Source organism: Polistes fuscatus, unplaced genomic scaffold (genome assembly GCF_010416935.1).
Source record: "Polistes fuscatus isolate 324 unplaced genomic scaffold, CU_Pfus_HIC Scaffold21, whole genome shotgun sequence".
Taxonomy (NCBI): Eukaryota; Metazoa; Arthropoda; class Insecta; order Hymenoptera; family Vespidae; genus Polistes; species Polistes fuscatus.
The window spans coordinates 734,593-747,074 of record NW_025113098.1 but is presented as its reverse complement, the minus strand read 5'-3'; the positions used below and the strand labels follow the sequence as shown (position 1 = coordinate 747,074).

Sequence of the window (12,482 nt, the reverse complement as noted above, 5' to 3'; positions counted from 1 at the left end):
ATTTAAAGTATGTTAATGTAGTAATGTTTAAACCAGTACATATGTTTAAACAATCTGAAATATAAGTAGAGTATATCAGAAATTTAAAAAATTGTTAAATAATCGATAGGAATGTCTATTGTTGTCTAAAAGATCGGAATATATGACGTATGTACCGTCCCCTTCGAAATCCACCGTTGAAATGAGACGTTGTCCTCTATGAAAGTACTTTTATTAAATGTTGTTTATCTGACTTTCCTAACGTTGCGCATGTGTATAAAGGGTGTCATACATCTAATACATAATATTTAAGATTGTAACGTTCTTTTAGTATTCTTTTAATTTTGTGTGTAATTATTTTAGTGCTCCTGCGCATTGTGGACTTCGAGGGTCAAATTTGGCTGCAATATAAGAAAAGTGCATTAGTGCATTATAATAATTGTTAATTAATCGATGCTAGTGTCTATGCAATTTTTATGCAATACTTAAATAAAACTACACTATAAAGATGTAATTATTACAAACATAAATTACAGTATATAATTGAATATTGAATGAATACTAACTAATAAAGTAACATGTAAGAATTGAATTCCTTTTCCTCACATTTATTAACGTATATGGAAATGAAAAAAGAAAGTACATTTTTCTAAACAGTTAAACCAATATTAAAACAATTAATAAACAATATACTAATGGAAAATGTGAATTATTGAAGTTTACCATTATGATAGAAGAAAGCTGAGGTGTTTGCTCATTTAAATACCAAAAAAATTGCCTGGATTCATTTTAAAATCTTCCAAATTCTTCTTTCATGTATTTACTCGATACATAAAACGATAAGAAAGCCTAATAGATGCTGTGCTTTTCCAAATCTTCAAATATTTGCAAATCTGAAAATCATAAGATTGTTTTAATAAAGTATCAAGTTATCCTTGTTAATATTTAAAAACAAATGTGTGCAATAAAGACAATATGCACTAAAAACTTTATCACACTACACAGAAAAACACACAAAATTTATTTATTTAATAAATCAAAAATAATTTTATTTTCCTATTAGGTGTACACGTTCTTTTATTATATTAAAAAATAAGGAATAAAATAAAGAGGTTATACACTAAAAACCGCACAGAAAAACACAATCGTATAGAAAAGAAACCTCGTTGCAGATATTTTAAAAACAATTGACATAAAGCATTATAGCCATCCTTCAAGAATTAAAATAACAAGAGTTTTTCCATATCAAAACAGAGTATGGGAATTTTACTTTCATGGTTGGCATGAGAGATGTCAATTGTTTTGTTTCAATTTATTTTAATTCTTTAAGGATGGCTAAAGTGCTTTATGTCATTTGTTTTAAAGATTTCTATAACGTGGTTTCTTATCTATACGATTGTGTTTTTCTGTGAAGTGTGAGAAAGTTTTTAGTGTATATGTCTTTATTCTATACATTTTTTTAAATATTAACAAGGAATGTGTTACACGTATAATAAACACTTATATATTAATTTCTTTATATTATACCAATGCTAAATTATTTTATACTTTTTTTTAGGTTTCCAAACATTTGGAAGAATACAACATGATTTTAAAATGAATCCAGGCAATTTTTATATAATACTTAAACGTGCAAACACCTCAGCTTTCTTCTATCATAATGGTATACTTCAATAATTCACATTTTACATTAGTATATTGTATTACAATAAAGATAGAATCAAGGCTCCCGTGGGCAGGGTCGCATCCCTTAAGTAAATTCCTTCTTAACAAATGGCGCCCTTTGCGAAGAAGGAATCCACCCGCTACCCATTGAGGGCCTTCACTAAAAAATATGGAGACGAACCTGAAAAAGAAAACATTATGCAGAAGTCGTTAACGTTTCATAGTAATTCATCTATTCGTATTCATTATTATTAAGAAACATTATAAGATAATTAGTTTCCATAGATGAAATGGATAAAAGGAACCAAGGAAAAAGAAAGAAGGATATGATATTAATTAGGGATTTAAAAGAAACTAATTACAATTATAATGTTTAAAGTAAGCGGTCTTTGGCTAGATTTTACTTGCAATGGAATGCATAACATTAAAATATGTTAAACATTATACTGAAAGTAAAATACCATTGCCCAGGTCTAACCACGAGGAGGTAACCGCTTCTGAAGACCCGGGATGTGCATCCTGAAGATGTCCCCATCCGAATTAAATTGAAACCAAAGAAAATGAAATGAAAATGATCACCCCGTGAATGATTTTTAATGAGTCCCACTCTTATGCCCCACCCTAAGAGTTCTATTCGGAAAATCTTTACAATTACTATCGATAATGAAGAGAAAAATGGGTAATCAAATAAAAAAATGATAAAGAGGAGTAAAACATGAATGGAATCGAAGTAACATGGAACCCGTGAATAAATAAAATACATTAAATATAAATGTTACACGGGTGTAATGTGCTAAGGAGAGAAGAATAAATAGATTAAAATTATACATGTAATTATAAATTAAATTATACATTTAATTAATTAATTATCTTACACTATCCTTTATTATAACTAAGTCTTCATGCTGTCCTGGTGTGGTCCTCGTGCTGTCCTGGTGTGGTCATCCTCCTATGTAACCTGCAACAAAAAAGCAAAGGGATCGGGAAGAAGTTGAAAAGTAGGCTTTTTAAAGTGAAACATTTTACGTTTTTTATTTAAGTGGTATCCCACCGGTTGGACTAATCCACTGACTCTAATCTATATTACGAGGAACTTACGCTGCACGTACAGTTTGCCCACCAGCACTATATTTACTGCAAGCTTGAGGAACTGAATCCCTGGGCCCGTCTTACTAATAGCGGTGGTAGACATCCCTTCTAATGCAGTTTCAGTTCCTATGCTACGTGCACATCTATGCTTGCAAAATCGCGAGTTAAAAAAAGCAAAGTAAAATAAAAAAAAATAAAAAAAAAAGGATAGGGAGTTTCACTTCAAAAAGCTAAGGGTAGGACATGATTCTATCCTTGGGAGAAAGATAGAATCAAGGCTCGCGTGGGCAGGGTCGCATCCCTGAAGTAAATTCCTTCTTAACAAATGGCGCCCTTTGCGAAGAAGGAATCCACCCGCTACCCATTGAATTGCTTCTAAAAAAATAATAAAATTTTAATAAACACTTAATATTAAATTTTATTTAGCCAGTAACAATAATTGTAAAACAATCTATGTAATCGGAGAATTTTATAATTATGTTTCAACCAAAGAACGCAACCAAGCTGAAGAAACAGTCATCTAAAGTTATAAAAATAAATTCATATTAAATTTATTTTCTATTCAAAATACGTTAATAGAAGAGTATATAACATTTAAAATAATGTATGTATATGTAATTAAGCAATTATAATAATAGCAGAGAACAATACTTTGTTCTATACACCTTAAATAATTGTTAATTAATCGATAAAAATGTCTATTGTTGCTTAAAAACTCGGAGTATATGTTCTGTGATCCCTCCTCCTCGAAATTCACCGTTGATCTGAGTAATTATCCTCTGTTAAAGTTTTTTTGGTGAAAGTTGTTTATGTGACTTTCCGAAAATGCGCATGTGTATAAAAGAAATCAATAAAAATCAATAAAATTTAATATTATAACGTTCTTATTTTAATATTCTTTTATTTTTTGTATAATTGCTTAAACTAATGTACATTTGTTGTAATGATCCTGCGCAGTGATGACTTCGGGGGAAGGGGTAAAATTTCGTCTATTAAAACATAAAATCAAAATTAATTAATATTAAAGAACGTCAAAAGTTAGGTAATGTTTAAATAATATATGCGTTTAAACAATCTTAATTATAATAAGAATTCATTAAAATATTAAATAATTGTTAATTAATTGATAGAAGTGTCTATTGTTGTTAAAAAGTTCGTTATATGTTCGGAGCTTTGTCTTCTTCGAAATTCCCCTTCAGACTGGGCCTTTGTCCTCTATGTTAATTACTTTTATTGAAAGTTGTTTATATGACTTTCCGAACGTTACGCATGTGTAAAAAGAGAATAATCCACCTAAACAATTAAATTTATGATTATAACGTTCTCATTTAGTATCTTTTAATTTTTATGTAATTGTTTAAACTAATGTACATTTTTTGTAACGTTTGGAAATTTTCATCGAAAAGAATATCACATAGAAATAATTTAATATTAAAGTATACTAATAAATAAGTAATTTTTAAACCAGTACACATGTGTTTCAATGAACTGAAATAAAAAAGAGTGTATTAGTATAAAATAATCGTTAATAATCGATAAAAGTGTTTATTGTCGTTTAAATGTTCGTAGCATATGTATGCGCATATAATATTCGAAATAAATAAAAATTATGATTATATTATAGCAGTCTTTTAATTTTTGTGCAATTGTTTAAACAAACGTCCTATAAAATATTTATATAGGAGAATATTAACATCAATAAACAATAGTAAATAGCTTGGAAAAATATTATATATTATTATTCCTGATTTCCAATAGGAATCCATATGTTCCGGTATTTTAAATCCGGTATTTTAAATTTCTCGTGACGTCACAAAAATAAAATTTTGGTAATAGGATCACAGGATGATACAAGAGCTCTTCGAAGAGAGTAGGAAACGAGAGCGCTTCCCTTTCTCCCAGTTTCATGATTGATCACTTATGCAGAAAGAATAAGATCTTTAATACTTTGAATAAATTATTTAAGAAATTATTACAATATGGGTTTATTCCCAATACAAGATAATTATGTTTACTTTTTAAAAGATCCTTTACACTGCTGCTGCATTAAATTTGCAAAATAATTCCCATGGCATCTCTACGAACAAGAAATTCGTTGATACAAGTCTTCAATATTTTCTAGCAAGTCGATTAACAATAATATCTTTCCTTAGTTGGTATGAGGCTTTGCAATACAATTTGTGCAAGAAAATAATTCTTAATATAATATGATTCCTATTTGTCTTTTTAATTTTTAATAATAACAATGCATTCCTTCTTCAATCCTTTTGATGGAATATATAGTACATGGTTTTCTTCTAGTGTGAGAACGGAACAATTTCTCCAGTGCCTTAAATCTTTCATGATAAAAGTGTTGTGGAATTCTTCTTATCGTAGTGAAAAATCATACGCTCTCTTTTCCATTACATTGATTGAATACCTATGCATAAAGAACAGATCTTTAATACTTTGAAAAAATATTTTTCCTTTTAAAAGATGTTTTATACTGCGGCTGCATTCTATTTGCAAAATGATTCACATAGCATCTCTACGAAAAAGAAATTCGTTGATACAAGTCTTCAATATTTTCTAGCAAGTCGATTAACAATAATATCTTTCCTTAGTTGGTATGAGGCTTTGCAATACAATTTGTGCAAGAAAATAATTCTTAATATAATGATTCCTATTTGTCTTTTATATTTGTAATAATCAGGATGCATTCCCTCTTCAATCCTTTTGATGGATATTATAGTACATGGTTTCCTTCCAGTGTGAGAACGTAACACTATCACCGGTGTCTTCCTAAATTTTTCATGATTAAAGTGTTTTTGGATTCTTCTTATCGTAGTGAAAAATCATACGCTCTTTTTTCCAGTTCATTGATTGAACACCTATGCAGAAAGAATAGATCATTACTTTGAATAAATACTTTTTAGGAAATTATTATAATATTGGTTTAATACCAATACAAGATAATTACGTTTGCCTTTTAAAAGACCCTTTGCACTGCTGCTGCATTCTATTTGCAAAATGATTCACATGGCATCTCTACGAAAAAGAAATTCGTTGATACAAATGTTCAATATTTTCTAGTAAGTCGATTAACAATAATATCTTTCATTACCTGGTACGAGGCTTGGCAATACAATTTTACAAGAAATAATTCTTAATAATATGATTCCTATTTGTCTTTTATATTTGTAATAATCAGGATGCATTCCCTCTTCAATCCTTTTGATGGAATATTATAGTACATGGTTTCCTTCCAGTGTGAGAACGAACACTTTTCACTGGTGTCGTTCTAATTCTTTCATGATTAAAGTGTTGTTATATTCTTCTTATCGTAGTGAAAAATCATACGCTCTCGTTCCCAGTACATTGATTAAATACCTATGCAGAAAGAATAAGATCTTTAATACTTTGAATAAATATTATTTAAGAAATTATATAATAAAAGTTTATTCTCAATACAAGATAATTATGTTTACTTTTTAAAAGATCCTTTACACTGCTGCTACATTCAATTTGCAAAATAATTCCCATTGCATCTCTACGAAAAGAAATTCGATGATACAAGTCTTTAATATTTTCTAGGAAGTTGATTTACAGTTATATCTTTCATTACCTGGTACGAGACTTGGTAATACAATTTGTACAAGAATAGAATTCTTAATATAACCTGATTCTTATTTGTCTTTATATTTGTGATAATCAGGATGGATTCTTTCTTTAGTTCTTTTTATAGAATATTATTGTACATGGTTTCCTTCCAGTGTGAGAACGGAACAATTTCACAGGTGTCTACCTAAATCTTTCATGATTACGGTGTTATTGGATTCTTCTTATCGTAGTGAAAAATCATACGCTCTCTTTTCCAGTAATGATTGAACACCTTGCAGAAAGAATAAGATCTTTAATACTTTGAATAAATATTTTTAAGAAATTATTATAATATTAATTTATTTCCAATACAGGATAATTATGTTTGCCTTTTAAAAGATCCTTTAGACAGCTGCTGCCATTCTATTTGAAAAATGATTCCATGAAATCTCTACGAAACAGAAATTCGTTGATACAAGTATTAATATTTTCTAGTAAGACGATTGACAGTAATATCTTTATTACCTGGTACGAGGCTTTGCAATACAATTTGTCAAGAAAATAATTCTTAATATAATATGATTCCTATTTGTCTTTTAATTTTTAATAATAACAATGCATTCCTTCTTCAATCCTTTTGATGGAATATAAGTACTGGTTTCTTCTTAGTGTGAGAACGGAACACTTTCACCAGTGCCTTCCTAAATATTTCATGATAAAAGTGTTGTGGAATTCTCTTATCGTAGTGAAAAATCATACGCTCTCTTTTTCCATTACATTGATTGAATACCTATGCAGAAAGAACAAGATCTTTAATACTTTGAAAAAATATTTTCCTTTTAAAAGATGTTTTATACTGCGGCTGCATTCTATTTGCTAAATGATTCACATGGCATCTTTTGGAAGAAGAATTTCGTTAATACAAGTCTGAATATTTCTAGTAAGTCGATTAACAATAATATCTTTCATTACCTGGTACGAGGCTTGCAATACAATTGTAGAAGAATAGAATTCTTAATATAACCTGATCGTATTTGTCTTATATTTGTGATAATCAGGATGGATTCTTTCTTTAGTTCTTTTTATAGAATTATTGTACATGGTTTCCTTCCGTGTGAGAACGGAACAATTTCACAGGTGTCTACCTAAATCTTTCATGATTACGGTGTCGATTGCTTCTTCTTATCGTAGTGAAAATCATACGCTCTCGTTTTCCAGTACATTGATTGAACACCTATGCAGAAAGAATAAAATCTTTAATACTTTGAAAAATATTATTTAAGAAATTATTATAATATTAATTTATTTCCAATACAGGATAATTATGTTTGCCTTTTAAAGATCCTTTTAGACAGCTGCTGCATTCTATTTGAAAAAATGCTTCCCATGAATCTCTACGAAAACAGAAATTCGTTGATACAAGTATTTAATATTTTCTAGTAAGACGATTGACAGAATATCTTTCATACCTGTATCGGATTGGCAATACAATTTTTACAGAAAAGAATTCCTAATATATATGATCCTTTGTCTTTAAATTGTAATATTCAGAATGGCATTCCTTCTTCATCTTTTGATAGACTATTATAGTACATGGTTTCCTTCCAGTGTGAGAGCGGAACAATTTCAGCGGTGTCTTACTAAACCTTTCATCAGAGTGTTGTTGGATTCTTCTTATCGAGTGAAAAATCATACGCTCTCGTTTCCAGTACATTGATTGAACACCCTATGCAGAAAGAATAAAATCTAATACTTGAATAAATATTATTAAGAAATTATTATAATATTAATTTATTTCATACAGGATATTATGTTTTGCCTTTTAAAAGATCCTTTACACTGCTGCTGCATTCTATTTGCAAATGATTCACATGGCATCTCTATGAAAAAGGAATTCTTGATACAAGTCTTCATATTTTCTAGCAGTCGTATTAACAATAATATCTTTCCTTAGTTGGTATGAGGCTTTGCAATACAATTTGTGCAAGAAAAGAAATTCTTATATAATATGATTCCTATTTGTCTTTTAATTTATAATAACAATGCATCCTTCTTCAATCCTTTTGATAGATATTATAATACTGGTTTTCTTCCAGGGTGGGAACAGAACCCTTTCACTACTGTCTCCCTAATCTTTCATGATTAAGTGTTGTGGATTCTTCCTAGCGTACTGAAAAATCATACGCTTTCTTTTCCAGTACATTTATTGCACACCTATGCAAAAAGAAAAAGATCTTAACACTTTGATAAATATTTTTTAAGAAATTATTATATATTAATTTATTTCCAATACAGGATAATTATGTTTGCCTTTTAAAAGATCCTACACAGCTGCTGCATTCTATTGAAAAATGATTCCCATGACATCTCTACGAAACAGAAATCGTTGATACAAGTATTTAATATTTCTAGTAAGACGATTGACAGTAATATCTTTCATTACCTGGTACGAGGCTTGGCAATACAATTTTCACAAGAAAGAATTCCTAATATAATATGATTCCTATTTGTCTTTTAAATTTGTAATATTCAGAATGCATTCCTTCTTCAATTCTTTTGATAGAATATTATAGTACTGGTTTCCTTCCAGTGTGAGAGCGGAACAATTTCAGCGGTGTCTTACTAAACCTTTATCATTAGAGTGTTGTTGGATTCTTCTTATCGTAGTGAAAAACCATACGCTCTCGTTTCCAGTACATTGATTGAACACCTATGCAGAAGAATAAAATCTTTAATACTTTGATAAAATTATTTAAGAAATTATTAAATATTAATTTATTTCCAATACAGGATAATTATGTTTGCCTTTTAAAAGATCCTTTACACTGCTGCTGCATTCTATTTGCAAAATGATTCACATGGCATCTCTATGAGAAAGGAATTCGTTGATACAAGTCTTCAATATTTTCTAGCAAGTCGATTAACAATAATATCTTTCATTACCTGGTACGAGGCTTGGCATACAATTTTTACAAGAAAATTCCTAATATAATATGATTCCTATTTGTCTTTTAAATTTATATAATAACAATGCATTCCTCCTTCAATCCTTTTGATAGAATATTATAACATCTGGTTTCCTTCCAGTGTGAGAGCGGAACACTTTCAGCGGTGTCTACCTAAACCTTTATCATTAGAGTGTTGTTGGATTCTTCTCTTATCGTAGTGAAAAATCATACGCTCTCGTTTCCAGACATTGATTGAACACCTATGCGAAGAATAAAATCTGTAATACTTTGAATAAATATTATTTAAGAAATTATTATAATATTAATTTATTTCCAATACAGGATAATTATGTTTGCTTTTTAAAAGATCCTTTACACAGCTGCTGCATTCTATTTGAAAAATGATTCCCATGACTCTCTACGAAAAAGAAATTCGTTGATACAAGTATTTAATATTTCTAGTAAGTCGATTGACAGTAATATCTTTCATTACCTGGTACGAGGCTTGAATACAATTTGTACAAGAAAGAATTCCTAATATAAATGATCCTATTTGTCTTTTAAATTTGTAATATTCAGGATGCATTCCTTCTTCAATTCTTTTGATAGAATATTATAGTACATGGTTTCCTTCCAGTGTGAGAACGGAACACTTTCACCGGTGTCTTCCTAAATCTTTCATGATTAAAGTGTTGTTGGATTCTTCTTATCGTAGTGAAAAATCATACGCTCTCGTTTCCAGTACATTGATTGAACACCTATGCTGAAAGAATACAATCTTTAATACTTTGAATAAATAATTTAAGAAATTAATATAATATGGGTTTATTCCCAATACAAGATAATTATGTTTACTTTTTAAAAGATCCTTTATACTGCGGCTGCATTCTATTTGCTAAATGATTCACATGGCATCTCTATGGAAGAAGAAATTTGTTGATACAAGTCATCAATATTTTCTAGTAAGTCAATTAACAATAATATCTTTCATTACCTGGTACGAGACTAGGCAATACAATTTGTACAAGAAAGAATTCCTAAATAATATGATTCCTATGTCTTTTAATTTGTAATATTCAGGATGCATTTCTTCTTCAATTCTTTTGATGGAAATTATAGTATAGATGGTTTTCTTCCAGTGTGAGAACGGAACGCTTTCACCGGTGTTTTTCCTAAATCTTTTATGATTAAAGTGTTGTTGGATTCTTCTTATCGTAGTGAAAATCATACGCTCTCTTTTCCAGTACATTGATTGAACACCTATGCAGAAAATAAGATTTTAATACTTTGAATAAATATTATAAAGTGGAATAATACTTGTATTTTAGAAATAAAAGATTATTACGTTTACCTTTCCCTTTACATATTGTGTCTTGATTATTGCTTGTCACTGCAACTACATTTTATTAGGTACAACTTTTTTAAATCTCTACAAAGGAGAATTAAATTGATAAAAATATTCAGCATGTACTTGTCAGTCAAAGTAAAGTAAGGTTAAATTATCGTAAAGTATATAGTTATAAATTTAGTGGACATTGAGAATTTGCCAATATACTGTATTTTCTATTTGTTATATCATTAGTAATAACTAGAATGCATTCCTACCTTAATTCTCTTAATAGAAGACTACTGCGTATGATTTTTTACCAGTGTAAGTAAAAGCATTCTTGCATTGCATGATGCATTTCTTCTTCAATTCTTTTGATGGAATATTATAGTACATAGTTTTTTTCCAGAATGTATCTATCAAATATTAATATATTTATATATACCGTGAAAGGCATTTAAATGCCACCCTCGAATAAAATTTTGACGTTTTTATAATTTTCAATAAGAATCCATGTTCGGTAGTAAAAATCGTTTTTCTCCCGTCGCAAAATAAAAGATTTGTAACAAGAGCGCATGACGATACAAGAGTTATCAGGAGGTTGAGTAATTTACCGACCGAGATGATTGATAGTATCTTAACGACTGTCGGCAACCCTGTCGCGTAGTAAGTTACCATCGGATCTTCACCGTCGGTAGTTGCCATCCATTTTCAACGGTCGATAAGTAATCACGGTAGGTTACCATTAGATCTTCTCGATTGGTAAGTCATTCTATCATCGAGTACGCATAGAAAAACATTTCGCGACTGCCATATAAGGTAAATAGGAGGGGTGGGGTGACTCGAGCTACCATACCTCTTTCAGCTGTCGGACCCGTCGAGACAAGTCTCAACTAGTTTCGCTCCACGTAAGAACTTAATTACTCCGTAATTAAAAAATATTTCATTATCAAATTTTGTAATCTAATCAAATTTCATAACAGGTACATGCAATCATTTCGATGACGTGAATGCATTGAAATTAGGTAAGAAGATCTGTAATTAGAATTATATTATATTATCGATTATATGTATCGATAGTTTCACAAAATTTCTATCATAACCTCTTATTCTTTATGGTTTCAAGAAGACGTCACCATCGTTCCATGGAAATTATACTAATCAATGGGTATATACAACTGCATACATACGTGCAAGTGTTTTCTTTCTTTCTTTTTTCTTTTCTTTAATTTTATAAATGCATCAATTTCCAAATGGATCGTTCGATGCATTAGAAAATTTTAACTTCTCGTATCGTTAATTAATTGTAAGTAAATGAAATGATTTATCGAATTAATATTTAATTACGCGTTGCAATGTTGTTTAAATGTTTTAATTTAAATTCATTTTAGTTCTTTCGGTATTTAATTCACATAAATAATTCAAGACACAGTCGATCTATTTTATTGTTCAAATGATAATTTATAAATATTGTACTTTGTTTAGTTTTACATTAATGCTATATCTATTCTTTCCTATAAGTATTAAGGCAATTGGCCATACTTCTGTAATAAAAATAACCCTATCGCGATGAAATTTATTCTTTATTCGCGATATTTGTTCGTTTGTATTTTATCTTTTTTTTTTATATAGTTTACAAGTTTGTTGGTTACAATTTGACTATTTTTATTCTTATAATTAAAGCATACAAAAAATAGTAGCACGCATTCCAGAATTTTGAAATACGAGTTAAATAATTGAATAATAAAACTATTATAATATATTTTTTATTATTAACATATAAACAGAAGTACGCTACGACTTGCTTTAATTAAACTTTGATTTTCAGAGCTTTACTTGCGATTGCGGGCAATGCAATCATAGAACAGTGTTCGTTTTTGAAAAAGTTGCATTTT

General features: G+C 29.3%; 3 long non-coding RNA genes across 4 annotated transcripts; all 3 read right to left on the bottom strand.

The window, feature by feature from the left end:
* Nucleotides 1-326: 326 nt before the first annotated feature.
* Nucleotides 327-735, bottom strand: LOC122517631. Its single transcript, XR_006303897.1, has 2 exons — nucleotides 703-735; nucleotides 327-380 (listed from the first exon to the last, which is right to left on the bottom strand). It is a non-coding gene; the product is annotated as an uncharacterized LOC122517631 (long non-coding RNA).
* A 4,364-nt stretch (nucleotides 736-5,099) lies between these two features.
* LOC122517651 lies at nucleotides 5,100-6,558 on the bottom strand. 2 transcript variants are annotated; one of them, XR_006303903.1, is made up of 2 exons: nucleotides 6,518-6,558; nucleotides 5,100-5,152 (listed from the first exon to the last, which is right to left on the bottom strand). It is a non-coding gene; the product is annotated as an uncharacterized LOC122517651 (long non-coding RNA). The 2 variants fall into 2 exon arrangements; XR_006303904.1 differs by lacking the exon at nucleotides 6,518-6,558 and adding an exon at nucleotides 5,837-5,863.
* A 3,425-nt stretch (nucleotides 6,559-9,983) lies between these two features.
* On the bottom strand, nucleotides 9,984-10,291 carry LOC122517705. The gene is made up of 3 exons (XR_006303914.1): nucleotides 10,255-10,291; nucleotides 10,116-10,177; nucleotides 9,984-10,023 (listed from the first exon to the last, which is right to left on the bottom strand). It is a non-coding gene; the product is annotated as an uncharacterized LOC122517705 (long non-coding RNA).
* Between the last annotated feature and the right edge of the window lie 2,191 nt (nucleotides 10,292-12,482).